We start from the raw sequence: 27,365 nt of genomic DNA on the forward strand, positions 1-27,365 counted from the left end.
AACATTGTGACTAGCAATGCCATGGACTGCACCTGTACATGTTGCAGGGCAGAAATAAGGCCTAAGAATCTAAATGGCTATTGTGGCACAAAATTGTTGTAATGTATAGACTTATTAGCATTGCTTTCCATAAGTGACTTGTCCATTTATCTATCTTTCTGAGTTACTTATGCCCCCCCCCATCACTGTACTATTTAAACATCTCACAATCTTTAATATATTTTAATTCTTTAATTCTGCCTCCCTCCCCACAGCGAGGTAGGGTAGTGCGATTGTCCTCATTGTACAGATGGGGAACTGAGGCACAGAGAGACTAGAGGCTAGATCCATAAAGGGAGTTAAGTATCCTAGTATTACTTAGCTGGCCCAGAGATAGATGCCCCTTTGTGAGGCAAGGCTTAGGTTACGCCCATCTCCTCTGCATTTCCTGTTGCCTAGCTTAGGTGGCTCCACAGTGAGCTTTCTGGCTTTTGTGAATCCCATTCTTAGGCACCTAACTCTCCCTATGCATTGTATAGGGAGCCTTAGTGCCAAATTCAGGGCTGTGGATTCCACTGGTAGGGTGCCTTAACTCAGCATTGCAGTGTGTAATGCGTAAGTCTCCTTTGTGTGTCTATTCCTAGGTGACTTGCCCAAGGTCACATAGGAAGTCTGGTTGAGCAGAGAACTGAATCTGGGTTTTCTAAGTCCTAAGCTCGTGCCGTGACCACTGGACTATATATGCAGTGCCATAACAACTGGACCATGTAAATGTATATGCAGGAGACATTCATGTATTTCTCTGAGCATTTAAATTGTTTCTCTGCATTCCTGAGTATATGTGGCTAGTATACTGCTCTGTTACTATCATGTTTAGATTTACATTTTAATATCCAAAATAACTATGGAACTACTCCTTTCTGATTAATAAAAGAATTTACTTCACTCCTATAATTGTTCAGACTTCTATCAAAATTATGCTTTATTTTCAAGTTGTATTTCATTTGACCACACTATTTATACTCTGCAGTATTATCACAGATATGTCACTGCTGGTTCATTTGATCTACCTTTTACAGTTGCTATTTGTTCTGTTTCTTCTCTGTAAATATTTCCACATTCACATATCTCTTGTAATTGCTATGGAACCTTGAATTATTTTCCTTCATACATCTATACAGACTGCATTCAGAATTTCATACATAATGAATACTAATGTTATTGAGGCTGAATCATATTAACTAGCATTGCAGTCATCTTATTAAAGGAGAATAAACTATATCAGTAGTGTAAGCATATGAAAATAAGATCAATTGGCTGAGGTCAGTTAATCTCTGTTTTGGAGGTTCTAACTGGGGTGATTTAAGAGTGTCATGGCCACAGAATTACAAATCTGCAAGTTTGGAAAATCCAGGGATTGAGTTTCAATCTCTATGAAAGCCGCGCTAGTCCAACAGATCTAAATTTTGGTTTCCAACAGAGACTACTATAACAGAAATTGTTAATAGGCCATTCTTTAGAGTCACATTGGTGATGGCTGTGTGTCCCAGTTCGGAGCAATTGCCCCTTTATTTCCCCTCTATGGTCCAGCAAGGGAACCCATTCTAGGCTCCTCAGCTGTTACCTCTTCTGGGCAGAGACCTGCATCTCTCTCCTTCCCCTTAGGAAGGATTTGGGCCCCCTTGAGTGCAGAAGCTTCTATCCATTTGCTAGATCAGAAAGAAGGTCCTGAATCAGTTTAAACTCAGATTATTTATCCTCAAATCCTTGCTTTGTCTGCTAGGTCTCAGGAGAATCCAGTTAGAACTAGTACCTGTGAGCCTCTCCAGGTAGTGATATCTTTCTGCAGGTGTTACAACCCAAGTGAATTTACCCAATCATCCCCCATTGTTGGTAGTTCCTGCAGAGCCGTGATCACTCTCCCACATGGAATTATATACTCTAGAACCTCAGAGTTACAAACCTCTCAGGAATGGAGGTTTTTCATAACTCTGAAAAAAATGTTGTTATGGTTCTTTCAAAAGTTTACAACTGAACATTGACTTAATACAGCTTTGAAACTTTACAATGCAGAAGAAAAATGCTGCTTGTAACCATCTTAATTTAAATGAAATTAGCACAGAAACAGTTTCCTTACCTTGTCAAATTTTTTTAAACTTCCTTTATTTTTTCAGTAGTTTACATTTAACACAGAACTGTACTGTATTTGCTTTTTTGGCGGGGTGGGGGATGGGGGTCTCTGCTGCTGCCTGATTGTGTACTTCCAGTTCCAAATGAGGTGTATGGTTGACCAGTCAGTTCATAACTCTGAGGTTCTGCTGTACAATCCCTGCCCTCAGTGATACATAAACTTAATAAAGTAAAATCTCAACAGATATTGCAGGAAATTGCCATATCTGTTACACTGTGCTTCTGTATTGGCTGGCAGAGTGGGTATGCTGTTAACTCGTTAGTGACATTGTCTGTGTGGGTGGGATGGATGGATAAATGTATCAAAATAAGAGTGTAGAATGTTACTTTTTTAAATATAACTACATTAGTCCTGTCACATTACATGCACTATGTGCCTGCTCTGCCAGTCCTGTGTTCACTGGGAGGACAACATTGCTGTCAGCAGCTACCATGCTGTTTTCAGACATCTGGATAAGTTGTCATACTGATTTTGTTTTGTTAACTGTAACCAGGATACCATGGTAGCATAGAAGAATATGGCTGCAGGTATGTTTGTGTAATATATAGCATTAATCCTAAATGCAATATAAAGTACATATTATACATTAATTTCTCAGTGGGGAAAAATGGAGGCAATTGTATTTATATTGCCAGTCTCCAAAGGCTTAAATAATTTATACTGTTAATAAAAGGTTAAAAACAAATTTAGATTAGAAAAAGATTGAAACATTTGTGTGAGCAATTTCAAAGGAACATTTTTAAGGCTAGATTTCTCCCTCCCCCCAGATTCTTATTTTCTCTTAGGATGTCCTGAATCCAATTTTAGTTTTTTCACATACAAAAAATTTGCAAAATATTTTCTGTAACTTGATTTCTTTTGGACCTCTAAGGGAAGATGAGAGAAATATAGGTACTAAAAAACTGGAGAAACAGATGCAACACTTGTATAAATACATGTTATTCACAACCAGATGGAGGAAGCGAGATAGGACTGATATAGATGAGAGTTATATGCATTGTGTGGGGAATGAACTCTGAAGTGTGACTAGAAGAAATTTTGAACTAGAATTTTAAAATGGACAGGCGGAATAAAACTAAAGGGTACCTTATCAGTCCTGTGAATAGTGCATTCACAGAATCCTCAATAGGAGAGACAGAGAAGATCATTTGTACCATCCTGTGTTATTCCTGCACTAACAAGGTGTGGTCAGGTGTACTGGCCCTCTGAAGCAGATGAGTTAAGCCTCTGTATCCAGAACCACTCTGGTCCTGGTTTCTGAGTCTATACTCCACCCTGGTTCCATGATCGGCTTGGGGAGTAGGTGGTTGAGTACTTCATGGAACCATGAGCGCACGTGTGTTGCTGGCACAGTTCATGGATTCCCTCAGCACTTGTCTTTCTTGCAGTGAGACCCAGGTGTACAAATCTCTTCTGCCTACTACAGAACCTGCCTCCTTAGGTTTTGGCTGCACTTTCCCCCACACCTTTTTATTTTTGGTGGCCCCAACAAGTCCAGAGGTTATCTTCATGAACCTCTTCCCCTCATTGTTACTTATAAGTCCAGGAGCAGGAAGACTGGCCATGGGGAGTCTCTTTCTGACTGTGGGGCCATTTTCCTTGGCCCCACACATACATACATCAGTCCAGAATTCTTTTGGATGGCATTCATTGACTCCTGATGCCTTCTCAGAGAAATGGGTGTTACCCAGGGATCTCTGTTCTGTCTCTTCCCCTTCCACCCCCACCCAGCTCCTTTTGGCTGAAATTTTAACTTCACTCCTCTCCATGCCCTTTTTCTTGAAGTGTTTCTTAGTAATCAATTAAATAATTAATAGGCTGATAAATGTCAGTCAGAAGGCACCATTACGATAATTTAGGATGACTTTCTAGGTAACACAGGCCATAAAACCTTACCCAATAATTTCTACATCAAACCCATAACTTCTGCTTGTGCTAGAACATATCTAGCAGGAAGATCCAGTCCTGATCTAAAGACATTCCTAGACAAGATGTTCCAGGGGTTAATTACTTCAACGCTGAACATGTGTGCTTTAATTCTAGTCTGAATTTGTCTTGTCTCAGGTTCCATCAATAGGATCTCATTACATCTTTTCCGCTATATTAGCGACCTAACCAGTGCAGCAATTTCCACACAGGTCAAGGAGAGGAAGGAGCATTATATCTTGGATCCAGTTCTTCCCCTCTTCTGTGTCCCCTTCTTCAGCTCTGCTTGCTGAAATTAGATTCCCTCCCCTTCTACCCTCCCTGCCCAAAGTTAGTCAACACACTTCCTCTATGACAAGAAAAACATCAGTCTGGATTTTTGTGACTACTTAAATGCACTCAGAAAGGGGTGAGGAGGTACACTTGCCAAGATTCAATAAAACACAGAGCCAAACTTGAAACTAGTGATCCTATAGGAATGCTATATAATAACACATAATATCCTTAAAATTCCTTATGGATTTCCTGAAATGCAGAGCTTTTGCTTCTTTATGGCGTATAAAGAAGGCCCAGAAAAGTGTGCTTTTCTTTTCCTCATTCTCCCAAAAAACTTTTCCTTTGTTTTTTATGTCTGAGTCAGCTCTGGTCTAGCCTAGAAGATTCTTGGTTGCGTGAAGAAGTAGAAAAAGTGACTATCTCCCAAGAGCCAAGAGAGTGAAAGTTGAGCAACTGAGAGAAGGGATTTGTATTCTGACTACTTTAAACTCCTTCCCCTTCTGCACTTGTTCAACATTATTGACAAATTAACAGTTTGAAGAAAGAAAGCTTTATTAAGGATTTAGCACAAATCTCCTGCCCCTTCAAATAAGATGTGAGAGCTAATAATATACATCCTCAGACTTCCAGCAAAATCAGGGAATATCAGAGCTGATATATCTAAGCCCCTCCTCCCACTCCCTTCCCAGCATCACCATCACCAACAAAAAACCCTTTGTGGGGAGGTTGGTTTTTTGTTTGTTTTGTTTTTGTTTTTTAATAACAAAGGGTTTTTTGGTCTCTTTTAAGCAGTAGTCACAATCACTGTTCCCTATAAGCTGTGCACATGCACACAGATCCTAAACCCCACGCACACGGTGAAACACCGCATGCACAAAAATTAGCACAAAGCGCAAAAATTTGCACAGAAGAAATTTTTTGCACACACGGCTTGTCAAAAATTAGAGGGAACATTGGTCACAAGCCCAATTTAAAAATATTTTTCAGGTTGCCTTTAAGCAGGAATTTGTGACAGGTGATTAAACCCCTTGTAGTAGAAATAAGGGAGCTTTAGAGACCACATGAATATTAAAACTTATGTTATTTTAAAACAATGAACCAAACATTCATAGAACAGTTTTCAGAAAGAGTACATTTCATTAAAAATTTAGAAGAGCCAGAGAGCAAAGTCTCAGTCCTTTCAACCCTACAGCACATGAGTGACTTTACTCACATGAGTAGTCCTATTGAGCTCCGTGGGACTATATATGCTTAAGCATTTGTAGGTCCAAGGCCATAACTGGTGTCTGAGAGCATCCCAAAAATGGCTGTCCAACATTTAGGAAATACTTCAGCAACTGTAACAGATCTATTCTGATAAATCTGCAAAGCAATTAAAGTGCATACAGTTATGAAAACTAATGAAACAAGTGCTTTGTTTATTACAAGAATGACGTGCATTGAGACCGAGGAAAATGAAGACTGGAAAGCAATTTTGGAATTCAATGGAGACTGTCACAATTAAGCTTACAGACAAAGTGAGTGAGGTAATATCTTATATTGGACCAACTTTTGTTGGTGAGAGAGACAAGCTTTTGAGCCACAGAGACTTCTTCAAGTTTGGGAAAGGTACTTCAAACATCACAGCTGAATACTGCATGGAGTATCTTTCCCAGTCCTGAAGAAGTCGTCTCTGTGGCTCAAAAGTTTGTCTCTCTCACCAGGAGAAGTTGGTTCAGTACAGGATATTCCCTCATCCACCTTGTCTTTCTAATATTCTGGGACTGACATGGCTAAACACTGCATACAACAAGTAAGTTTGTCATTCATAGGAATCACATCCATTTACTGACACAATCGGTACACCACAAAATTCTGAATACATCTGTGACAGAAGAGACAAAACCAAATTGAAATTAACAGTATACAGTGGTAAGAAATTACCAGTAATTGAGGTATTAGCTATGCTGTGTATATAAAGTCAAAGAGGGCCGGCTTCTGCACTGCCTTGTACCTAGTATAATCATTTACACCTGTGAAAGATGGGTGTAAATCACTTCCAGTCTGTTCTCGTGCATTCTGGCACAAAGGGGTGAGTTAGTACAGAAACAGGCCTGGGAAATCACATACTTTTATTTATTTTGGCTCTGAAACTCAGCATGTGTTAAGGATTAAAATGTGTGAAGAAATACAACTGGAACATATTGTGGAGGTTGTATTGTGAGATTCAAATGAAAATATACTAGGAAAATACAAAGACTGAAATCTATCATGCTAATGACAAACTGAACTGTTTAAATCAGGGGTCGGCAACCTTTCAGAAGTGATGTGCCTAGTCTTCATTTATTCACTCTAATTTAAGGTTTTGGGTGCCAGTAATATATTTTAAAGTTTTTAGAAGGTCTCTTTCTAGAAGTCTATAATATATAACTAAACTATTGTTGTATGTAAAGTAAATAAGGTTTTTAAAATGTTTAAGAAGCTTCATTTAAAATTAAATTAAAATTCAGAGTCCCCCGGACCAGTGGCCAGGACCTGGGCAGTGTCAGTGCCACGGAAAATCAGCTCACATGCCACCTTTGGCACATGTGCCATAGGTTGCCTACCCCTGGTTTAAATGTTGAGATAATCTCAGTTATTATTTCATCCAAGAAAATTCCATTTGCACTCAGACTGAGTTTTGAAGGAGCTACTTTAGGATGATGATAAAGTTATGAAGTCTCACAATCAACAGACTGGGCACATCCACTGGCAGGAAAAAAAATTTCTAGGTATGTCAGTGAATATACCTCGATACAAAGGAACATTATAAAGTTCTAACAGTCCCAATTGTGGAAAACAGTAGTGGATTGGCTGGAGAAAATGCTTTCCAGATTTTGGGTTTGTTAAGGTTCCTCCCCCACTCTGAACTCTAGGGTACAGATGTGGTGACCTGCATGAAAAACCTCCTAAGCTTATCTTTACCAGCTTAGGTCAAAACTTCCCCAAGGTACAAAATATTCCACCCGTTGTCCTTGGACTGGCCGCTACCACCACCAAACTAATACTGGTTACTGGAGAAGAGCTGTTTGGACGCGTCCTTCCCCCCAAAATACTTCCCAAAACCTTGCACCCCACTTCCTGGACAAGGTTTGGTAAAAAGCCTCACCAAGGCTTTTGCCTAGGTGACTACAGACCCAGACCCTTGGATCTTAAGAACAATGAACAATCCTCCCAACACTTGCACCCCCCCTTTCCTGGGAAATGTTGGATAAAAAGCCTCACCAATTTGCATAGGTGACCACAGACCCAAACCCTTGGATCTGAGAACAATGAAAAAGCATTCAGTTTTTTACAAGAAGACTTTTAATAAAAAATAGAAGTAAATAGAAATAAAGAAACCCCCCTTGTAAAATCAGGATGGTAGATATCTTACAGGGTAATTAGATTCAAAAACATAGAGAACCCCTCTAGGCAAAACCTTAAGTTACAAAAAAGATACACAGACAGAAATAGTTATTCTATTCAGCACAATTCTTTTCTCAGCCATTTAAAGAAATCATAATCTAACACATACCTAGCTAGATTACTTACTAAAAGTTCTAAGACTCCATTCCTGTTCTGTCCCTGGCAAAAGCGACTACAGACAGACCCAGACCCTTTGTTTCTCTCCCTCCTCCCAGCTTTTGAAAGTATCTTGTCTCCTCATTGGTCATTTTGGTCAGGTGCCAGCGAGGTTACCTTTAGCTTCTTAACCCTTTACAGGTGAGAGGAGCTTTCCCCTGGCCAGGAGGGATTTCAAAGGGGTTTACCCTTCCCTTTATATTTATGACAGGGTTCATCTGGTGGCTTTTGGCAAATATTTTGGGAGAAAAAAAGTTGTGTGGAAACTATATTTAACCCGTCATTTGTCACATACTGTTTCTTGTGGTAGCTTTGAGGAATGTGTGCTTCAGGCTTTCTAGATACTACTTGATTATGATACCATAATCCAATAATTGGCTTCATAGGGGTGTTTGTCAGAGATAAATTGGAAAACACAAGTCATTGCTGGTATTTGTGTAAGGTAGGGTGGATAGAGATATAAATACAAATAATTAGTTAAGCTGGCAAATAGTTTTGTTGTTTTTTCGGTAAATCCTGATTACGAAACTTACATGTTTCAGAACTTGTGGCAGGGAATATTTCAGTAGATAAGGAAGAGATGGGGTCCATCAAACCAAAAAGGAGAAGAGCATCACTGCACACTGACTTGCCAGGCTAATGAGAACTAGGTTCAAAGGGGGAAGGTCACAAAAGCCCATAGGTCACTTTAAAAAACAAAACAAAACCTTATCTTAACAAAGGGCTATTTTTTCCGGGTGGGGCGGGGGAGGGGAGAGGGAATGGAAAATTACAATATGGTCATAGGCAACGAGAGGGATAACAATGGTGAAATATGCTCAACATTTTAGATATGTATACAAAAATGCAAGGAGTTTGGGAAATCAACAGGAAATGTTAGTACAGCAGCTAAATTATGATGTAATTGGCATCACAGAGACTTGGTGGGATAAATCTCCTGACTGGAATATTGGCATAGAGGGGTATGGCTTGTTCAGGAAGGGCAGGCACGGGGGAAAAGAGAAGAGTTGTTGCATTTTACATTAAGAATATCTCTTCCTGTTTTGAGGTCCACAAGGAAGTGAGAGGCAGACCAATTGCAAGTGTCTAGGTGAAAACAAAAGGTGAAAAACAGTGGCAATGTCATAGTAGGGGTCTATTATAGACCATCAGATCAGAAGGGAGTGGTGGATAGGGCATTTCTAGAACAAATAGAAATATCCAAGAACTGGTAGTAATGGGGCACTTTAACTACACAGACACCTGTTTGGAAAATAATATGGTAAAACACAAAATGTTCAATAAGTTCTTGGAATGTATTGAGAACAACTTTTTGTTTCAGCAGGTGGGAGAAAATAACCAGAGGGACAGCCATTTTAGACTTGATCCTGACTAGGGAGGAATTGGTTCTGAATGTGAAGGTTGAAGGTCATACAAAGAAGGGCTGATAAGAATGTCTTCTACAACTTGAGGCTCATTAGTTGAAAGCAACAAAAGAGGATAAAGATCTGGGTATGCTGGTTAATTACAGGATGATTATGAGCCACCAATATGATGTGAAAAAGGCTGATGTGATCCTAGGATGTCACATGAGGCATTTCCAGCAGAAAGAGGGATGTATTAATGCCATTGTAAAAGGCACTGCTAAGACCTCATTTGGAATACTGTGTACAGTTCTGGTCACCCACGTACAAGAAGGATGAAATTAAATTGAAACAGGTGCAGAGAAGAGCTATTAGGATGATCGGGGAAGGGGGGACCTGTATAATGAGAGGAGACTGGAAGAGGTTGACTAATTTAGCTTAGCAAAGGGAAGGTTGATAGGGAATATGATTACTCTCTCTCTAAGTATATCAAAGGGATAAATACCAGGGAGGAAGAAGAGCTATTTAAGCTAAAGAACAATGTTGGTATAAGAACAAATGGCTATAAACTGGCCATACACAAATTCAGGTTGGAAACTATAAGGTTACTAATCACCAGAGGGGTGTGATATCGGAACAGTCTCCCAGTAGAAATTGTGGGGGGACGACAAACAATTAGTTTTAAAAGAGAATTGGACAAATTTATAAGTGCAATGGTATGGGATTGCTTGTGATGGGGGCAGGACTCAGCAGCGCTGGGGGTCATTCTTGATTTATATGTTTTATTCCTAAAAACTCATGCTTTAGGGCTTCAAGAGGTTACATGCAAGGGTCAGGAAGGGATTCCTTCCCCCATCCCATGTATTCCGGGTTTTTTTATTTGGTCTCCTTCCTCTGAAGCATCAGAGATGTCCATGGCTGAAGATAGAACACTAGACAGGGCCATGTGTTCTGAGATAGCACCAAGCATTCTATGTCTCAGATGCTTGGCTCGCTGATTCTTGCTCACATGCTCAGTTTCTAACTGATCGCCATATATGGGGTCAGGAAGGAATTTTCCTCCGGGTTAGACTGGCTGTGATCTTGGGTTTATTCCCCTTCTTTTGAAGCATGGGGTGGGGGTCACTAGCTAGGATTATCTGGATATATCTCACTTAATCGATTTCCTGCCATTACAGGGACCTCAGGCACTAGTACACCTCAGTCCCTCTTATTCTGTGCCTGTGACACACAATAGTTTAGTCTCTTGTGGGCTGTAATACTGTGATCTAATTTTGGTTGGGTTAAGTATATGGTGGGCTGAATGGTGTTGGTGGCCTCTGATATGCAGGAGATCAGCAAGATGATCTGGTGGTCCCTTCTGGCCTTAAACTTCATGACAAAAGAATAGGATAGGTGTGTAGGGGCAAATTCAGAAAGGCTCAGGCACAAAATGAGTTACATCTAGTAAGGGAAATAAAAAGCAATAAGAAGAGGTTCTATAAATACATTAGAAGCAAGAAAAAGACAAAGGAAAGTGTAGGCGCTCTACTTAGTGGGGAAGGAGAGTTAATAACAGAGCTCAGGGATGAGGTGTTTTTCACTAAAAAGGTAGATTGTGACCAGGTACTTAACACAATATTCACAACAAGCAGGAAGGAACATAAGCAAAAATAGGGAACACTACTTAGATAAGTTAGATGTATTCAAGTTGGAAAGGCCTGATGAAATTCACCCCAGGATACTTAAGGTGCTAGCTAGCAATCTCAGAACCATTAGTGATTATCTTTAAGAAGTCGTGGAGGACAGATTAGGTCCCAGAGGACTGGAGAAGGGCACACACAGTACTGATCTTTACAAAGGGGAAGAAAGAGGGCATGAGAATTAAAGACCAGTCAGCCTAACTTTGATGCCTGGAAAGATATTGGAATAGATTATTAAACAATCAATTTGTAAGCTCCTACAGTATAATAGGGTTATAAGAAATAGTCAACGTGGATTTGTCAAGAACAAATCATGCCAAACCAACCGAATTTCTTTCTTTGTCAGGGTTATTGTCCCAGTGGATAAGAGTGAAGCTGTAGATGTGATAAATCTTGATTTTAGTAAGGCTTTTGACAGAGTCACACATGACATTCTTATAAGCAAACTAGGAAGATATGGTATAGACTAAATTACTGTAAGGTTGGTGCAAAACTGGTTGAAAGGACTGTACTCAATAGTTATCAGTGGTTTGCTGTTAAACTGGGGGTGTGAGTATCTAGTATCTAAGTCTGGTATTTGTCAATATTTTCATTAATGACTTGGGTCATAGATGAAGAGCATATTTTTAAATTTGTGGATGCTATCAAGCTGGGTGGAGTTGCTAGCACTTTGAGTTCTACTGCTGTCCTCCAAAGCTACCTTTACAAATTGGAGAATTGTTCTGAAATCAATGAGATGAAATTCAGTAAAGACAAGTGGAAAGTACTGTACTTAGGAAGGAAAAATCAAATGCAAAACTACAAAACGGGGACTGGTCAGGCAGTAGTACTGCTGAAAAGGATCTGGTGGTTATAGTGCATCACAAATTGAATAAGAGCCAACAGTATAATGCAGCTGCAGAAAAGACTAATATAATTCTGGGGTGCATAAACTAGAGTGTGTTGTATGTAGGATGTCAGAGGTAATTGTCCTACTCTACCTGGCACTGGTGAGGTCTCAACTGAAGTATTGTGTCCAGTTCTGAGTGCCACACTTTAAGAAAGATATGGGCAAATTGGAGGATGTCCAGAGGAGAGAAACAAAAATTATAAAAGATTTAGAACACCTGACCTATAAGAAAAGGTTGAAAACTGGGCATGTTTAGTTGTGAGAGAAGAGTGGTGAGGATAGGGCCTGATATGTCAAGAGCTGTTATAAAGAGGACGGTGATCAATTGTAGTCCATGTCCACTGAAGGCAGGACAAGGAGTAATTGGCTTAATCTTCAGCAAGGGAGATGTTTTTCCTGATATCTAACTTACATTCTAACTATAAGGATAGTTAAGCACTGGAATAGGCTTCCAAGGGAGGTTGTGGAATCCTTGTCATTGGAGGTTTTTAAGAATAGGTTGGACAAACCTGTCATGGATAGTTCAGGTTTACTTGGTCCTGCCTCAGAGCAGGGGGAATGACGACGTGACCTCTCAAGGTCCCTTCCAACCCTACATTTCTGTGATTCTATAAATAAAGGACTTTAAGGGGTAGAGTTCAGAAGAAGTTGATTTCCTAAGAGGAATAAAATATAGTTAAAAGGCTGATTGTGTGTAGTTAAAGTTATATTATGGATTTTTATTGTGGGGGGGGGGGGGGCTTGGATCTGTGCCTTGCTAAACTGGCCTAGCATTGGGTTAGTCCAAGGCACTTTTCTCTAACTCCCCTAATCCCTGGGTATTAGGCCATGGTATGTATGGACCAAAATTGTAAATTGATCCCGTCATTAGCTTCTATCTACAGGCCCAAACCGTGTCTACCTGTGACTATGCACCAAGTCTGCTATTGGGCTTATCACTCAACTTAATAGGCAGCAGGTTTAAAACAAAGAAAAGGAAGTATTTCTTTACACAATGCACTGTCAACCTGTGGAACTCTTTGCTAGAGTATATTATGAAGGCCAAGACTATAACAGGGTTCAAAAAAAAAATGGACCTATCCTCCATGAATTTATCTATCAATGTCTCTTAGCCAGGATGGGCAGGGATGGTGTCCCTAGCCTCTGTTTGCCAGAAGCTGGGAATGGGCAACGGGGGATGGATCAGTTGATGATTACCTGTTCTGTTCATTCCCTCTGAAGTACCTGTCATTGGCCATGCTGGAAGACAGGATACTGGGCTAGATGGACCTTTGGTTTGATCCAGTATGGCTGTTCTTATATTTTTAACCCTGAGCCCAGGCTATGATTGGGGCTACGGTGTTTTTTCTTTGTGGTTTGAGCCTTGGACTTTGGTTCAGTGTACAATTTTTTGTCTCTTGCAGTGAAAGTTTTGTCATTGTTTTCAGTGGGAGCAGAACCTCTCGTTGCATGTGTTCTCTGATATGTCTAATGGCATACTCACTTTAACAAGTGTTGATAAACCAAACACTGGGTCTTAAAGAACAGAAAGCTTGTTCTAACTAACTATATGCAGTTTACTAAGCACTGTCTCTGTACACTTCTGGGGACATGAAATCGTATTATTTTTTCTCAAATAACATAAAAGATTTTTTTTTATATCTCCTATCTCCTCCTCAAAGTGGTGAATGCACATTATGTTCTATTGTACTCATAATTTTGATTGACTACATCCTGTATCTTTTTGTTCACACTTTGTGATCACAAGATTAAAGTCTTTAAATAAAAAACTCATTTAGCTTTTATGCTTGTCTTATTTCAGGCTACTCTGAGAAATCTTGGTAAAGCTATTAAAAACAAAAAAGGAGGGTAGTTGCCAATTGCTTTTAAACTTCTGACATTTCTGATATATTACAATCCGCAGACTGCTAATTTATTTTTCTCTAAGAACCATTGTTTTGAGTGGGTTTGCTTTTTCATTGCTAAAAATCAAAAGTATCTAAATCTCTCAAGTTCAAGATAGGTTAGATTGTATGACCCTTGTGGTGCCTTCAAACCCTATGATTCTATAATAGAGAGAGCTGAAGCAGCATTTTACTTTCCATTTGCTTGTACCATAAGAGTTTGTATTGCATTAACAACCATTCCGTTTACTTTTGTAATGAAAGCTGTTATGTATCTTTCCGTTTTGTATGGTAGAGCAAGTTTATCAGTAGTTCTAGGGCCCAATTAACCCGATGTATGCCATGCTTCATTGGGATTACTCACAGTATAGAAAGTTAAACATTTGCCTGAATGCGTGTATAGTTGGGGCTCTGTATTCATGTAGAGGAGATTGTTTGTTTGTTTGTTTTATAGGAGATTCATTAGGATGACAAAACTGGTTTATGTTTAAAACGGGATTACTGACTATGAAGCCTACATCAGTGATATACTGACTTCTGATATGGGTGAGTACGCATATTAGTATTCTTAGCATTACTGTTTTATTGGTTAATTTATTGGTGAGTGTAAACTTGCACAGTAAATCTGTAGATGCATAACTTTGAAGGCCAGAAGGTACCATTGTGATCTTCTAGTCTGACCTTCTGCATAACAGGCCACAGGACTTCCCTGAATTAATTTCTGCTTCAGGTCCAACAGCTGTAATTAACTAGAGCATATCTTTCAGAAAAATGTCCAGTCTTGATTTAAAATTTTTCAGTGATGGAGAATCAATCACAACTCTTGGTAAGTTGTTTCAGTAGTTAATTACCCTCAAAGGATTCTCTCCAAAAGACCTTTTGCAATTGACATTTATTACTGGTTGGATAGAGAATGTGTCTCCATCTGAGTGCAAAGGAAACTGGAGGAAAGCTGTTACAGTGAGTCTTGGCTGCTGAGTTTAAACCTACTGTTTAAAAACATGGGTCGGCTCTGAAAAGTGACTGTAAAAATGGCATTGTGGGGTTCCATGCTTATTTTATTTCATTTCCCATAACAAATATGTTGTTTATAAATAAAAATATTTCTTTAAGCAGTCATCCCTGCAAGCCCAAACTGTGTTCTGAAAGGGAAGCTGGGTTCATTATTTCTCTTATGTCTTCATTGTTAGTAAATGTTCTCATGGTTAAATGTATGTCCTTGGTTACACCTGTGCAACTGGGACTGTTGTCCATGGGATTTCACAGGTGTGACTGATTGGATGATAATGCTCAAGAAGGAATAGAATCCAGTTCTTATCTCCTAAGTTGTACTGGGTTTGCAGTGCTAATAGAAGTAATTAGTAATAGAAATGTCTGTTTATCATAAAAGTAAGTACAGTAACTCCTCACCTAATGTCATCCTGGGTATCATTGTTTCATTGTTTCGTTGTTACGTTGCTGATCAGTTAGAGAACATGCTCGTTTAAAGTTGCGCAATGCTCCCTTATAACATCGTTTGGCAGCCGCCTGCTTTGTCCACTGCTTGCAGGAAGAGCAGCCCATTGGAGCTAGCTGGTGGGGGCTTGGAACCAGGGTGGCCAGAAGCCCCCCTATCAGCTCCCCTAAATTCCCTGTGCAGCAGCCGCCCAGCAGGCTGTCAATTGCCGGGCAGTTCAGCTGTCCTTCCCCCCAGTGCCGTGTGCTGCTCCTATTCTCTGCCTTGGAGATGCTCCTGGGAGCTTCCTGCTTGCTGTGCAGGGGGCAGGAGGAAATAAGAGTGCTAATGTCAGGGTGTCCCCCTTCCCCCTGGTTCTTTACCCCATCTCCACGGAGCAGGGGGGGACACGACAGGGCTCAGCATGGAGGGAGCTTGCTGGCAGCAGCTGCTGTCTCAACTTGCTGATCTACTTAAAAAGGCGGTGTACTTAGAGTGGGGTCAGCGTACTTAAGGGGGCAATGTGCGTCTCTCTCTCTCTCTCACACACACATACACACACACACACACACATACACACACGAGTGTGAGGCTACATTAACAACAATGTCTTAACCCTTGAGGGCTCAGCTGAGTGCTAGTCCATCATTTTGCAGTAAGGCAGGGGTCAGCAACATAATGGCACGCGAGCCAATTTTTAATGGCATGCTGCTGCCTGATGGGTCCCAGCTGCCGGCCCCGCTCAGCCTGCTGCTGAACCCAGGCCGGGTACCCGGCAGGCAGCAGCGTGCCATTCAAAATCCTGGCCGCCCCGGCCCACTCTTCTGTGCCCCTCTCATGTGGGCAGGGTGAAGAAGCTTGGTCCTGCCAGCTGCTGCTGCAGGACAGGTAAGTTTCCCCCCTCCCTCGCCTCTTCCCACAGCGTGCTGGGTTCCTGCCCCTCCTCCTCTTCCTCCCTGCCGCCTATCAGCTGATGGCCCTTGCCAGGGAGGGGGAGAGGCAGAGCCGCAGTGCACTCACTGCTGTGGGCAGGAGGCGGAGACGAGGTGGGGACAGGGCCTTGGGGAAGGGGGGTGGAATCAGGGCATATCCCCTCCAGCCCCCTGCCATGAGCTGCTCTGGGCAGGGGACTGGGACCACCTCCATGACCTTAGCCACACTCCTAGCCCTCTTTCCTGACCCCTGCACACCCCTCACACAGCCCCAGCCCTCTGCCCTGATCCCAGCACCCCCCGACAACCCCAGCCTTGACTCCAGCACCCCCCACACATACACAGCCCCCAAGCCCTGACTTCTGCACCCCCTCACACTCTGCCAGCCCTCTGCCCTGACCCCTGCACCCCCCTCACACACCTCCAGCCCTCTGCCCTGACCTCTGCACCCCACCACGACCCCAGCCTTGACTCCAGCACCCCCCATACTCCATGCCCTGACTCCTGCACCCCCCTCACATGCCCCCAGCCCTCTGCCCTGACTCCGACACCCCCCCACATACCCAGCCCCCCCAACACCCCATGGCCTGACTCTTACACCCCCCACATTCTCACCCCCACCCTGAGCACCAAATGGGAGCTCCTGCACCCCCCCATTCCTACCTGCACCCCTCACACCAAGTGGGAGCTGCCCAGGTAAGCACTCCACACCCAAACCTCCTGCCCCAACCCTGAGCCCCCTCCCTCATTCTAGCTCCAGGCCAGACCCTACACCCCACCCCCCAGCCCTGTGCTCAGTGCACTCCCACCCTCAGCTCAGTGCAGAGAGAGAGGAAGAGAATGGGCTAGAACCAGGGAGAAGGTAGGTACCCACTCTGTGTGGGCAGGGCTGGGATCCCAGACCGGCAGCGGGCTGAGCAGGGCCGGCAGCCAGGACCCTGGATGGCAGGAGCCAGCGGACGGAACCCCAGACCGGCAGCGGGTTGAGTGGCAGCGGGCTGAGCCGCTCAGCCCACTGCCAGTCTGGGGTCCCGGCAGCCGGCCCCACTCAGCCCGCTGCCGGTCTGGAGTTCTGGCTGCCGGCCCCTTGCCAGCCAGGGTCCCGGCCACAGGCCTCGCTCAGCCTGCTGCTGGCCTCGGTGAACGGAACCGCAGGCTGGCAGCGGGCTGAGCGGGCTGGTGGCGTAAGATCAACATTTTAATTTAATTTTAAATGAAGCTTCTTAAACAATTTAGAAACCTTGTTTACTTTACATACGACAATAGTTTAGTTATATAATATATAGACTTATAGAGAGAGACCTTCTGAAAAACGTTAAAATGTATTACTGGCACGCGAAACCTAAATTAGAGTGAATAAATGAAGACTCGGCACACCACTTCTGAAAGGTTGCCGACCCCTGCAGTAAAGCATTCCCTAGGAAATATTCCACCCTCTTCCATCCTCTGACTTCACCTCCTCAACCAAGCTTCACAATCTTCATTGTTCTGTACAGAATTAAATTGTTTGTTTAAAACTTATACTCTGTGTGTGTGTGTGTGTGTGTGTATATGTATGTACATATACATTTATGTATGTATATAAAATATAGTCTTTTGTCTGGCTAAAAAAAATTCCCTGGAACCTAACCCCCCCATTTACATTAATTCATATGGGGAAATTGGATTTGCTTAACTTGGTTTTGTTTAAAATAGAATTTTTCAGGAACATAACTACAGTGTTAAGCGAGGAGTTACCGTAAATGGAAGTAGGGATCTCTTGAATGAAGAAGTGGCATATTTATACAGAAGAAGGAGGGTATCTTTATAAAGGCTAAGGCTATTGTTGAATTCTACATTAAATCTCTGCAACAGGAAAGCTTTCAGGAGAAATTTGGTAATAGCATGTCACTAGGGCTGTCAATTAATCTTAGTTAACTCATGTAATTAACCCCAAAAAATTACAATTAAAAAATTAATCACGATTAATCATCGTTTTAATCGCACTGTTAAATAATAGAATACCAATTGAAATTTATTAAATATTTTGGATGTTTTTCTACATTTTCATATATATTGTATTCTGTGTTGTAATTGAAATAAAAAAGTGTACAAAAACAAAACAATGTAAAACTTCAGAGCCTACAAGTCCACTCAGTCCTCCTTGTTAAGCCAATCGCTAACACAAACAAGTTTGTTTACATTTACAGGAGATAATGCTGCCCTCTTCTTAGAATCATAGAAGACCAGGGTTGGAAGAGACCTCAGGAGGTCATCTAGTCCAACCCCTTGCTCAAAGCAGGTCCAACCCCAACTAAATCATCCCAGCCAGGGCTTTGTCAAGTCAGCCCTTTAAAACCTCTAAGCATGGGGATTCTACCACCTCCCTAGGTAACCCATTCCAGTGCTTCACCACCCTCCTAGTGAAATAGTTTTTCCTAATATCCAACCTAGACCTCCCCCACTGCAACTTGAGACCATTGTTCCTTGTTCGGTTGTCTGCCACCACTGAGAACAGCCTAGCTTCATCCTCTTTGGAACCCCCCTTCAAGTAATTGAAGGTGCTATCAAATCCCCCCCTCACTCTTCTCTTTGGCAGACTAAATAAGCCCAGTTCCCTTAGCCTCTCCTTATAAATCATGTGCCCCAACCCCCTAATAATTTTTATTGTCCTTCGCTGGACTCTCTCCAATTTGTTCACATCCTTTCTGCAGAAGGGGGCCCAACATTGGATGCAATACTCAAGATGTGGCCTCACCAGTGCCGAATAGAGGGGAATAATCACTTCCCTTGATCTGCTGGCAATGCTCCTACTTTTTTAGCTGGCATTGCAAGATATTTACATGCCAGATATGATAAACATTTGTTTGCTCCTTTGTGCTTTGGCCACCATTCCAGAGGACATGCTTCCATGCTGATGATGCTCGTTAAAAAAAGAATGTGTTAATTAAATTTGTGACTGAACTCCGTGGGGGAGAATTTTATGTTCTCTGCTTTTGTACCTGTATTCTGCCGTATATTTCCTGTTGTGGCAGTCTCGGATGATGGCCCAGCACATGTTGTTCATTTTAAGAGCACTTTCACTGCAGGTTTGACAAAACACAAAGAAGGTACCATTGTGAGATTTCTAAAGATAGTTACAGCACTCGATTCAAGATTTAAGAATCTCAAGTGCCTTCCAAAATCTGAGAGGGATGAGGTGTTGAGCATGCTTTCAGAAGTCTTAAAAGAGCAACACTCCGATGCGAAAACTACAGAACCCAAACCACCAAAAAGAAAATCAACCTTCTGCTGGTGACATCTGACTCAAATAATGAAAATGAACATGTCGGTCCACACTGCTTTGGATTGTTATCAAGTAGAACCCGTCATCAGCATGGACGCATGTCTTCTGGAAGGATGGTTGAAGCATGAAGGAACATATGTATCTTTAGCACATCTGGCACGTAAATATCTTGCAACACCAGCTACAACAGTGCCATGTGAATGCCTGTTCTCACTTTCAGGTAACATTATAAACAAAAAGCGGGCAGCATTATTTCCTGCAAATGTAAACAAAGTTGTTTGAGCAACTGGCTGAACAAGAAATAGGACTAGGTGGACTTGCAGGCTCTAAACTTTTACATTGTTTTATTTTTTAATGCAGGTTTTTTTGTACATAATGCTACATTTGTAAGTTCAACTTTCATGATAAAGAGATTGCATTACAGTACTTGTATTAGGTATTGCAAAATAATATTTCTTTTGTTTTTTTACAGTGCAAATACTTGTAATCAAAATAAATATTAAGTGAGCCCTATACACTTCATATTTTGTGTTGTAATTGAAATCAATATATTTGAAAATGTAGAAAACATCCACAAATATTTAAATAATTCTGTTCTTGTTTAACAGTGTGATTAATCACAATTAATTTTTTTAATCACTTTTCAGCCCTACATGGCACAGTTACCCAAGAGTCATGAAGAATGAGCAAAGTTACACAAAATAAAATTACAAACTCAAAGGCAATTTCTGTTAGGTACCAAATCCTATTTGCTTTGCTCACCTGAATGATCTTATGGGAACCATAGAATATTTTGAGATTTCCAGAAAGAGGTACCTAAAACAGCCCTCTAGAAACTTTCAGAAGTAGATTTACATGTGTGAAATTAAGTTACAAGAAACTAAGAACCATGGAAGCATTGACTTGCAGAGCTAAGTAAAAGTTAGGATTTGTTTTACAAAGAAACTAACAGAAAATCATTTAACAGAACAATGAATTGAATAAATCATTTATTGTGCAGTAATCTCTGAAGATCTTAGTTTATTTTTATAGTGCAGTTCTAGAAACTTGAGAATGGAATAAATTGGTTAATTAAATAATTGCCTACATTGCATTTGATTAAACAAGTGTAAATTAAAATGTATGAAGTGCACTAATTTGACAATGTAGAAGTACCTTAAAACCTCTAAAACATTACAACAGGTAAACCAATTAAAATAATAATTAAACGTGCATCAAAGCAACAATATGTGTTTAAGAGGGTTGCAGTATTATTATAAATCACACCAGAAATCTCTGGGATTTTTCATAAATGCTTAGTGAATTCTTTACTAGATTTGTACTGGTCTTGGATTTATTCCTTAATTGATCAATGCTTGTAAGAGCACAGGTTTTTATTCTGCTATGGCTCTTTCCTTTTATTAATGCATCTGCTCTGCATTTCAGCTCTTTAATTAGATTTCTCTTTTGAGTTGGGAATGAAGAACGTTTGGTGACAGCTTATTGTAAATGCTCCATGATCATTAATTTATTTGTTAATCATTACAAAGATGCCTCTTGCTTTCAGGTCCTTTTTTTTTTTTTTTTTTTGGCTATTCACATAGATTTTGCATATCTTGAATTAGAGCTGGTTGGGGTGGGATGGAATTTTTACAAAAGAATTCCAAATCTCTCTCCACCCCCATTTTTCACTGAACACTTTTGGTGAAATTGTCTGACTAAATTTTTGGGATATGGCTGCTTTATTTTCATCCATAAATTTCAAAGCATTGACAAATGTTAATTCTCTACTGTGAAATCTGAAGTGATATTTGAAAGTAAAGCAGAAATCACTATCAAATCAGACCTATTCTTCCATGATGTGAAGATAATGGGATACACAGGGTACGTCTACACTGCCAAAAAAAAAAATGTGTTCTTAAATGGGGTTAAAATAGCGAATACATGGCAAAGTAAGGGACTAGAGTCCTACCTTTTCCAAAATGGACTCTTAAGGTGCCCTATTTTAAGTTTTTGGAGCCAATGAACCATTCATATTACTGTTTAACAGATTAAAAAAAAGATTAATACCTAGACCTGTGCACTAGGGGTGAAATCCTATCCCAGCTGAAGTCAGTGGGAATTTTGCCTTTGATTTCACAGGGGTCAGGTGCCCCGGCATGAACTTACTGTTGCACTGAATGGATTAGGGGCATTAATATAACAAATGGAGATACCTGTGGCATCAAAACAAGTAATAGGCACAAAGTCTGTTTCCCCAAAGGAATGGAAAATCTGAAACTTTGTAGGTGATACATTCAATCTTCAAAAGTGCTTTTAAGCAGTCAAGATCCTTATAAACCATGTAACTACATCCATTTGCATTTTAAACTAGTTTTTTTTTACTTGTAATAGAAAACAAATGTTTTTAAATTGTGTTTATATTTGTATATATAGTGTTATAAAACAGAAAGGATTTTAAGGGGTGGGGTGATTGTACATACATACTGCAGCCCTCATTTCTGGGTAGACATAATATTGCTTATCAATTGACTATTCCTGTACACCCATAGCTAGGGCCCTACCAAATTCATGGTCCATTTTGTTTAATTTCATGGTCATAGGATTTTTTAAATCTTAAATTTCATGATTTCAGCTATTTAAATTTGAAACGTCAAGGTTTTGTAATTACAGGGATTCTGACCTAAAAAGGAGTTGTGTGTGTGGTGGGGGGTTGGCAAGGCTATTGCAGGGGTGGAGGGGGTTGCAGTACGGCTGCCCTTACTTCTGCACTGCTTCTGGTGGCGGCCCTGCCTTCAGAGCTGGGCAGCAGGAGCGCAGGGGCTGCTGGCCGGGATCCCAGCTCTGAAGGTAGCGCTGCCGCCAGCAGCAGCGCAGAAGTAAGGATGCCATGGTATGGTTTTGCCACCCTTACTTCTACGCTGCTGCCTGCAGAGCTGGGCCCTCAGTCAGCAGTCGCCACTCTCCAGCTACCCAACTCTGAAGGCAGCAGTGCGGAAGTAAGGGTGGCGTGGTATGTTGCCACACTTACTTCTGTGCTGCTGCTGGGAGGGTGCTGCCTCAGAGTTGAGCACCTGGCCAACAGCCACTGCTCTCCAGCCGCCAAGCACTGAAGGCAGGGCAGATGGAACTGGAGTGGGAGTACATGAAGATAGGTTGGGTCCGTTAGTTGTGTAGCTTGCATGCAATGTGGAGATTTAAAAAGGGTTCCCTTAAAAGAAAAAGTATCAAATTATCAATTAGGAAGCATGTATTCTTTGTAAATCCTTGGGAAATTATATGCTTTGAATAGGGTAGTAAGTGTGCAGTATGATGAATGATGTGGATAAATGCCATCAAGTTCCAAGAGGTACCTAGAGGCCCAGGAATGCAAGCCATTCTGTTCTGTTTCCTACAACTCTGCCTACCTGCTGCATCGTTTATGAAACCCCTATTGTTCTTCTTTTGTAATGGAAGCTTCCTGAGAAACTTTAAGGAAAAATCAATCTAAAATTGTCAGTAAGGATGATAAAGCTCAAAGTTCATTCACTAACAATATTGCTATACAGATAACATATCCTTAAAATCAATCCTAATTTACTATGTCTTGTGTTTGTCAACAAAAGTGCAGTGTTGACTATGAAACTTCCACAACTTTTGTGTGTTGTAGAAGAAGTGAGGTCTATGTGGAACAAGTTAGATAATTCCAGTGAGTTGTGTTGTCAGGGTAATACTTGGATTGTAAGCTCTTTGGGGCATGGACTGTCTTATTTTGTTTGCACAGTGCCTAGCACAACAGGGTCCTAGTTGGGGCTCCTAGGTGCTACTATAATACACATAGTTTATAATAATAATAACAGGTTCCCTATTAAGGACCACATTTGCTAACCTGAGGTCTTAAAGTGCCCTCTTTTTATGTAACACTGAACAAACAAACCATGCTGTAAAAAAAAATGTTTTATGTTTGTTTGTGCTAAATTAAAGGGAAATGAGGTAAGGCTTGAAGACACAGGTGGCCATTTAGAGGTGGAAAGCTTGAAGAGGCAATTAGAGGTAGAAAGCACATTCCTTGAAGATTCTATCAGCACTGGGCACACTCCAGCCCAGGAGTGAGCTGGAATTTCCCTATAATTGCAGCTCTGGCTGCTGTGGGCTGTGCTGGGTCTGGGCACCTGAATGTAGATCAGGAAAACTGCATTTTCTATGCTGTCAGTGACATCACTGCCAGGACCATGCAGTGTGGGGGAGTGTGGGCCAGTGTGTGCCTGATTCATATGCAGAGAGGACAACAGGGTCTGGAGTGGAAGGGGGAATAGACTGGGACAACGAATCATCAGGTAGGAAGGAATAGAAACTGGTGTGGGAGGCTGGCAGAGGGAGAGGGAAACTGGGACTGGCTGGGAGCTGGGGTGCAGCATGGGACAGATTGGGCTAGGAGACTCAGACTGGGATTGAGATCTGGTGAGGAAAATGGAGAGGGGGAATTGGGATCCAGTCAGTGTGAGGGATACTAAAGTTGGATTCAGCACTAAGGGGAGACTGTGACTAACTGATCAAGAAGAATAGAACTGAGAATCCATGACGTGGCCGGAAGGGATACAGATGTGATAAGGGGCACGCTTACTACTGGTTGGTCAGAGAGACTGGGAGAACTGGGACTGGGTTGGACAAGGAGCCAAGGGGCCACACCGAGATTGGATGAGGAGCTTGTGGGGACTGGCAATGTCGGTGTGGGGAGTGGAGGCCAGTGTGGGGAAGAGAGAAAAAGATTGGAAGGGACAGGGCATAAGGGGCCACACTGGTAGGGATAGGCAGAAGAGTCCGTGTCCACTGGAGCTCACTGCCCTGCCTCTGCCATGATGTTTCTAGGCGATACTAGTCAACTAACTTAAACCATGCTTTTCACAGGTGCTCACTTGTGTCTTCTTCGTTTTCTAGATATCTGACTTCAGACCTTGGGGTCTGATTTGCAGAAGTGCTGAGCACTCATAACTTAAATGAAGTCAATGGGAGCTGTGCTTTGACAATATAAAGTGCTAAATAATGCTAAGTACTCTGAAAAATCAGATGCTAGGCATCTGAAACAGAGCAGCCAAAATTCGTGGATACTTTTGACCTAAATATTTCTTTGAATGAATTCCCCATCTGTAAAATCAGAATAATACCAATCCCTCACTTCAGAGGGCTGTTATGAAGATAAATTAATTAATACTTATGGAGCACACTCACGGTTAGGTTTTTATCAGTAAATGTTGGCAAACGTTACCATACACACACAAACCGATGAAAAAATATTTTCCTAGATAATAGACATTTACAGATAGGAAAAGTAAGAAAAATGCTGCTTGAGAACTTATTAGAGTTTGTTTCATGATATTTACTTTTTATATTTTGATGTGATATTGGCAATTTGTATTTTACCAGTTTGATAATGCTTTAATTTTTTGAATCTCAATTTCTACTGTCATTTAATAATTATTGTCTGATTCCCCCATAACTTCCCACACCTGTGAACATTTAAATTGATAACAATTGCTTTAAAAACAAACATCAATATTATTCACAGAAATTATAAAAATAAATAAAAATCGAATTCTGTCAAATTTTTCCATAGTGCTGAGCACCATAGAAAAGCCCATTAGGAAGTTAATTATCATCAGAGCAGGGTTTGAATAGTGTGCAGTAAATAAGGCATGGGGCCAATGAGGAGAATGAATATAATATTGAATAGGTGCACTGTCCTTTTGGTACACTGAATGAGACTGTTTCTGTGGAAAAAAGTGTCCTAAAATGTAATTAGACTGTATCATAAAGCATATACCCATGGGAGCCAAATTAAAGTTGCACAGCGAACTTTAATTCTGGCATTTCTTAACTTTTGAGTGCTTGACTTTGTAACCTGAATAATATTTTGAGTGTAGTTTTTGTGTAAGTAATGTAATATACACTGTGTACAGATACATAGACTACTTTCGGATGCATGTGTGTGTTTATGTGTAAATACACACTATGTTTACACTCATGGGAATAGTTGCATTGAGTAGAGTTACTCATAAAGATTAGCAGAATCAGGACCATAAACTGTAAAAGTACATTGTGTCATCTCCTCAAACAGCCATGCTGGAAATGTTAAATGAGTACTGTCTCTTTTTCTGGCCTGTTCATCACAGTGATGACATGATTTGGCTGGTTTCAGAAGGAAGTTAGGGAGCTAGTCAAAATGCTCCTAAAAACACTATTTACACCTTGTCAGAGTGGCAGCAGCATATTTCTTTCAGTCTGGGTGAAGCAACTTTTGTCACTTAGTGGAAAGGGAAGGAGAGGAAATAAAACCTAATGTGTATTTAAAGGAATTCTTGTTTACCTCTGCTGTTGTCAAATCCCTGTGGATTTATTTTATATTTGATTAGCACCACCTCCTCTACCAGAGTGTTGATACATACTAGAAGTATAAGAATTATGTAAGAAAAAATTTCTCACTGAATTAATAAATCTATCTATATATTTGCTTGTAAATTTCTGCTTTTAAATGTTTTTACTACATATCACTGTTGCAGCATTCCCTTTTTAAAACCTGAATAAGTGCCTTATCTCTAAAGGAGATTATGGAGATTAAATTGTGATTAATGGCTTTGTCATTATATTTGACAGTGAACATATTTTTAGTGGAAGATCCCTTTGTGGCATCTCTCTCATGTTTGTTTACAAAATGCTTAGCCATGAGTTAAACAACCCATTGGCCCCATAGGAAGACTTGGAGCTTGATCCTGCAGCCCATACTCATCTCAGTAGTTCTGTTTATTTCAGAGGGGCTGTTCTTGTGAGTAAGAGCTGGTACTTAAATTTATTTTTAAGTAGCATTTTCTATGGGGAATGCAGTTTTTCTGTCAATGAAGCAACATGAGATACGTTGGGTGGAGGAAGGAGGTTGATCCTGGACACAACTCTAAGCCACATACGTCACTGTGGTGGTGTGTAGAAGTCTCTCAGGAGCTATGAGGGTCTGGGAGAAGAATCCTCTGTCACAGGTGCAACATAGGGCTGATGTAAAGCCCTAGCAAGTCTCAGTGTAAGAGGTACACTGGAGGTAGGAGAGGACATACTCACAGTGCTGAGTGCTATGGGGGATTCTCAGCAGTAGCCCTCAGAGGCTGCTCTAGTTTATGCTGAGGGCTGTTTCATCCACTATTAGCAACTAAGAATCCAGAGAGTACATGGACAGTGCAAACCACACCTTTTCCCTCTTCTGTGACCTGGCCTTTGTCTCCTGTGCTGTCTCTCTGGAGGTGCACCGCAGAATCTAGCCCATCTCTTCTAATAACTAAACTGAAGCGTATATAAAGGGGAATGGAGAGAGATGGACATACTGAAAATGGGGAATGGCTCCCATTTCCCCTGCTTTGAAAGTGCACTTCACCCCATTGCTACAGCCAGCCCTGTTCACACAGTATTTCCCACTTTGAGGTCCATATGGAGGCCAACAACTCTTCCATTGAAGTCAGTGTTGATTTTGCTGTTGATTTCAGTTAGAATGGAATCAGGTCCACAATGTTGTTTTCAGTAGTAACTGGCTGCCCAGTCATACCCTGCCTTTTTCCTGTGGACATAGTCATGGACTCTGCCCAACTAAGAATGCATTGATGTTCTAACAAGGGGAGAATACGCACATGTGAGGGGTGAGAGAAGGCCATTGTTCCTAGCTGAAATGCAGCCAGGAGAGAAATGTTAAAGGAATGGTATCAGAAATGGTCATGAGCTGATTTGGGCCTTGAATCCATGACCTCCAGAAATAAGTGTGCTGTTGAACAGGCCAGACTCTCTAATTATACCATCTTATCATCTTGAGATATTCCTGGTATTCTATACATAGAAGCTGCACTAAACCATTATTAAGGTTCCAAAATTAAGCACGCAAAAGTTACAAAAACAAAATATTTGACTAGCTACCGATTAAGAGCTTGAGCACCATCCATCCTCAGCACATGGGTCATGTGGAAATAATGGTTTGTGTCATGTTATTAAAG

The 27,365-nt window shown here is 41.1% G+C and overlaps 1 protein-coding gene across 14 annotated transcripts in view; it reads left to right on the forward strand.

Moving 5' to 3' along the window:
* GULP1 (GULP PTB domain containing engulfment adaptor 1) overlaps positions 1 to 27,365 on the forward strand; it is a 294,296-nt gene that overhangs the window by 13,524 nt on the left and 253,407 nt on the right. For 5 of the 14 annotated variants that reach the window (XM_084642803.1, XM_084642808.1, XM_084642807.1 and 2 more), the window contains one exon: positions 14,206 to 14,297. The exons of the other annotated variants lie outside the window; for them this stretch is intronic. The gene's annotated coding sequence lies outside the window, so the exon portion shown is untranslated. The remainder of the gene's footprint in view (positions 1 to 14,205; positions 14,298 to 27,365) is intronic. 14 annotated transcript variants of the gene reach the window in all.

The sequence above is a fragment of the Lepidochelys olivacea genome, assembly GCF_965140295.1.
Source record: "Lepidochelys olivacea isolate rLepOli2 genome assembly, chromosome: 11".
NCBI lineage: Eukaryota > Metazoa > Chordata > Testudines > Cheloniidae > Lepidochelys > Lepidochelys olivacea.